Source organism: Arachis ipaensis, chromosome B07 (genome assembly GCF_000816755.2).
Source record: "Arachis ipaensis cultivar K30076 chromosome B07, Araip1.1, whole genome shotgun sequence".
NCBI classification, from domain to species: Eukaryota; Viridiplantae; Streptophyta; class Magnoliopsida; order Fabales; family Fabaceae; genus Arachis; species Arachis ipaensis.
The window spans coordinates 10,378,953-10,384,818 of NC_029791.2; positions in this window are offsets into that span (position 1 = coordinate 10,378,953).

Consider the following 5,866-nt stretch of genomic DNA (forward strand, 5'->3'; position numbering starts at 1 on the left):
GAGCGATGCGCTTTTTATTTTGCGATTTTTGTTTATCCGTTTTCCAAGGCTCCTAGTTTATTATATTCTTTCTGTTATTATACGTATGTATTTTATTTTAGAGGTCATAGCGCCTCGCCGCCTTTGTTTTACATCCTAGGTGTAAAGCTCTGTGTGGTAGGGTGTTACACCCAAATTTTTCTAAAATACATCCAAATATTCCTGATTTACACCCGAACGTCTGATATAAAATGCAGAAAATTTATCAGAACTAGTATATTAGATTCAATTCAAACAAGGAACAATGAATAACAAATTTCACAGGCAAAGTCCACGTATTATTCAGCTACACAATCATAAACTACTAACTGGATTCAAATTCAAATTCAATTATTAACTGGAATTAAACTATACACCTCAGAAACTTCATTGGATTCAAATTCAAAATCCACTTTGCTCTGGTTCAATTGACAATCTGAAGTTGAATCATCCATTATCTTCAAAACGATTTCAGAGCTTGATTTCAGAAATAATGAAAAACGAGAAAATCAAAGAAAGAGAATAGAGAGAGAAACTTACGTAAACGGCAAAGGAGAAGACAGAGAGAAACGCACGAAAGAGATCGAAAAGAGAAGGCAGAAAAATGCAGAGAAAATTCGAAAAAGGAAACAAAATCCTTTTGAAAAAGGAAGTTATATATTCGCGCGTTAATTGATTGAAAAATCTGTTACAGAGGCGCGTGAAACATACGTGCCATAAGAAACGCGTTTTAGGGATAAGGAATATTAAAAATTTGTAAAACTTGTATAGTAAAAAGGCTTATACGTGGAGATTAATTGTATTAATTAATCTTTTTTTTCTAATATTAACTTTTTACTAAATTGAAAATTCAATTAATAAGTAGGTCACCACATTTAAATTAGGATTCATTAAGTCGAACTACTTTTCTCAATTTATAAAAGTTGATAAATTACATTTATTCTTAATAATTATCATGTGATTATGAATAAGAATAATAATCTTTAACCCTCAATCTTAGTCAATATTTTTTTTTTAGTCAAATTACATCATACACACATTCCTTCCCTTTTGCATGGTTCCATATAACAATTTTCTAATCATGCTTCTAAAATCAAATTCAACATTCTACTATAATTAATTAATTATACGCTATGGCCGCCTAACCTTCCACATCATAACATTTTACTCTATGAAAAAAAAAAAAAATTCTTATACTTTAAAGACACAAATACAACTTTTACTATTTTATAGAAACCACAATACGGGTATAGTAAATTAGGGTTTGCACGTAAACTGCTACACCTTATAACAGTTTACGTTGAAACGCAACAAAAAAGAAACTGCAGCAGCCCTCCAACGATTTTCTCACGAATTCTTAAATTACATAAACCGCGGTACCCGTATAGTGGTTTATGCTTGTCTATAAATCCACCGGACCTAGTAGCGGATTCTTCATTTCTATTGAAAATCAAATATTTTAGAGAGAGAAGTTGTTTGTTTAGAGAGAGAGAGTTGTGGATTGAGAGAGAAGGAGGAAAAGACTTGGAGAGGATTTGGACACTTGAAATTTCTAAGGTGCTGGACCATGGCAGATGAAGGCAGCTTGTACTGACTCAACAGCATTGCACACGTTGCCGGTGGCATCAATGAAGAGGTAAATTTATTTTCTTTTAGTTATTAAATGGGATAAGTATTATTTTAGTCCCTAAGGTTTAGGGTCAAAATCAAATTCATCCCCAACGTTATTTTGAATTTAAAATCGTCCCCAACGTTTCATTTCATATTAAAATTGTCTTTTTTTAATAAAATTTTTAATTTTATTACTAAATTACCCCTAAAAAATTATAATTTTTTTTAAAAGGAAAGAACGCGAGGGAGGGGGGAGAAAGGAAGAGGGAAAAGGAAGAGGGGGAAGGGAAGGGAAGGGAAGGGGGGAGGGGAAGAAGAAGCTTGGAGCCGCCGCCGTCGTCGCCATCGGGAGTCAGAACCAGAGGGAGAGAGAGTGATGCGTGAGCATTTTTTCTATCTTTTCCTAGTAAATTTGCATTCAATTTGTTGAGTTTAATCAAGAATTAATTATCTTTTAGCCACTATGGATGTTACTTTGAGTATTGTGCAATTCTGTCTATTTTAGGTAGCATTTGGTTGGATTTGATGGAGCTTTCACGGAAAAAGAGAAGAAGGCTATATAGGGCAGAAATGCTTAGAGGATGGAGAGGAAGCTTGCACAAATTCGCAGCTATAGGAGGCACCACAATGCTTTTTTCATAAAGATCTGTAGTAGGAGCAGAGTAAGAGCCAAGCACTCTCCTTTGTTGATCATCCCCATTCGGATTTGCCACATTGGCATTAACAGTATTATTGTGATCCATAGTGGATTCTGCAGCCTTGCAAAGTCTTGCTTGTTGCAAACATCGCCTGAGAGTTCTTTTAGGTTCAAGATCAAAGTCTAAGAGATGTTCTTTGTCTCTGTTCCTGCGCATAAACAAACAAAATACAAGAAAAGATGGGATTCTCTACGTCAGAGTGCAGAGAAGTCCCTGTGAGGTAACCTGTGTAAAATAATAAAATAAAAATACTAAATAAAATAGAAGAAGGAAAGAAAGGAAGAGGGGGAAAGGGGGGATTGCGCCAGCGAGGTTTGGAGCCGCCGTCGCCGTCGGAAATCAGAACCAGAGGGAGAGAGAGCTCGCAAGGGAAAGAGGAGACGCGAGCCAGGGAGAGAGCTCACCGTCACGCTCCGCCATTGCCGCCACTTTGCGTTCTCGCTGCTGCGCCTCGCTTCTGCTTCTGCTTCTTGCTTTGGCTTCTGCTTCTGCTTCTGCACTTTTGTGTCTGCTTCTACTTCTGTTTTTGCTTCTAATTCTGATTTTGATTTGTTATTTTCTTATTACATTGTTGTTCTGTGTTGATTTTGTTGTTAAATTTGATGTTATTATTTCTGAATTTAAATAATGTGTGATTGTTGGTGTTCTTGAATCTGATTATTGGTATTTGGTGGGAGTAAGGGATGTGGTGGTGGTGGTAAAGGTAGTGGTGGTGGTGGAGGGTATTTTTGTCCATAAAAAGTTAATAGGACGATTTTAATACCAAATAAAACATTGGAGATGATTCTAAATCCAAAATAACGTTGGGGACGAATTTGATTTTGATCCTAAACTTTAAGGACCAAAACAATATTTATCTCTTATTAAATTTTATAACATAATATGTAGTATTTAGGGTGCAGTAATTAGAATACAGAATTTAAAATTTGCTTAGTATTTGAAATTTAAGATTTAAAATTTAAAATTTAGGAATCTAAGAATTTAAGATTTGCCGCGGTTTATACAATTTAGGAATTCGTGAGGAAATCGCTGGAGGGGTGTCGCGGTTTGAGTAGAATGTTTATCTTTCAGTAATTGAGATTTAGGGTTCAAATTTTAAATATAGTGTTTAAGGTTTGCAGGGTTAATTTTTAAATATAGTATTTGAAAACTAAGAATTAAAATTTTAAATTTTAAATTTTAAAATTAGAAGTTTCGAAGCACCCCACCATAGTCGATTAAGGATTCGCCGCTGATGCTCCAAAACTGTCGACGCCATCTTCCAACTTGGCATACAGCTCATGTATTCTCACTTCCGGAAAACTACGTCGACAATGAAACAAAACATGCATATCTTTGTCCGACCTTATTACAAATGTTTCATACTTCACACCAGTTGACACAATCACAATTAGAATCTTGTAGAACAACTTCTTCACCCACTTGGTCCCACACAACCCTATCTTCTACAATATACTCGTTTTTAACTCTGACAACGTATTTGTTGACCCTGATAAAAATACTGTGCCTTTTGTTTTTTTGAATTTTTCCAGAGTAATGGACTAGAACCAAAAACTCTCCTCACTATCTATTTGTAAATCTGTGAAAATGACAATCTACAACTACACCACTCCCTCTGCTTGGTATTTATAGGCAATTCTAACCAAACATAAACTGTTAAGAGGGGGTGCTGCGGTTTCCTTAATGTGGTAATCGTAAAGAAACTTCTATAGGAGTGCGGCAGTTTCTTCTTAGCTCAATTTTTTCAAAAATAGCAGGTTGTAGCGATTTCTGGTCACACGCAGTCCAATGTAAATTGCAGGATTCTGTAGCGATTTACGTGCAAACTCTAATCCATTATATTCCTATCGTAATTTCTATAGAATAATAAAAATTGTATTTACGTCTTCAATTTATAAACATTGTATTATGATAATATTGATTTCCAAATAATTTATATATTTCGGTNTTATTATTATTGTTATTGGTATTAAAACTCTTTGTTTTTCTTTTTAGTTCGGTTAAGAAAAAAGAATCAATCAACAAAAAAATCTCAAGGAGTCAAGGTCTCAAGGACCAACTTATATGTAAAGAAGGATCAACATGAATGATTTTTCCTTAGTTGTACCTAGACAAGCTATCAACTTTTTAGGCAACAGCAGCTTGCCAAGTTACTTCCCCAACATAAAGATAAAATACTAAAATAGTGCAGGTGTTGCGAAAAGAGCTGCATCATATGAATTTCTATAAACTTAAATATGTACCATATACAGTACGTACATTCTTTAATTAACACCATTATTATTATTATTATTATTATTATTATTATTAATAAGTGAATTTCTCTTATATATATGCATGCCGTTGCACAAAGATTGATTGTTAATGTTGGTGTCTAAGAACAGAACAAATTTCCTATAAGAGAGGGATTGAATTGTGGGTCTTGTCCATTGCAAGAAGATGTATTTTTCTTGTTTACTTTTTTATTTTTGTTATCTTTTTTTTATACTGATAAATTTTATTATCTAAAATTATTTTAGAATTTTGATAGTACTTTATAGTTTATCATATCTTATTCACATCCTCTGATATGAATGAGGTTGATCTCTATTATTAATTCTTTGATTTCATACATTTTATATCGATTATCTAAACACATAAATAGCTACAACTATTGAGTTTTGAAAAATCCTTAACAGAGGATTCCAAATGGAACCCTTTGTCCCTCCTTTCTTTATCCTCTTTGGAAAAGTCACTCCGAAGTGACCGCTTCGAATGGCTGAGAATAACTTCCTTATTGAATCCCAATATATCTTCGTTGTTCAACATCACTTGAACTGCTAGCCATATTGCAAATTCTCGTGCAAATGAAAAACAGTTAAACAATAGAAGCTACCTATACACACTAATACAAAGCTGCACAATAACAATACTTAACTGCCTACGACTCAATTGTTTATGTAGAAAAAAATACTGGTATTGTAATGGTATAATTTAGAGAAACAATTAATTTTATAATGTAATTTATCCTATTTTGAGATACATCCAATGATAAAGATAGAAAGTTAATGGAACTTAATATTAACTGGATAAATAACATAATTTTTATTACTTACAAGTGTAAACAAAATAAGTAACAAAGATAAAAATATAAATAATATAGAATTTGCATAAATTGATAAATATTAAAGTTATTTTATTTATTAAAAAAATCCTATAAACATTTAGAATACAAATAATTTTGCAATAAGAATTTTGAATGTATCACACAAAAAGATGTACTCTTGGACTCTTTGTGACTTCATTAATGAACTAAGAATGCAAAATCTATCTTAAATATTTGGCTATTGTTTTGTTATTGCCACTCCAATAGAGTAGAAGTAGGTACTAGGTATGCCCTCAACGAGTTGACTCGTTGGGTAGACGACCATGATGAAATGGATGAGTTGTAGAAACGTTATCCAAAGAAATTGGATATGGTTACACAAGTGGCATGACCTTAGTGGAGGAAACGATTTTGACTCCCGTTTCTGTGTGGATCAGATTCCAACGAAAATCTA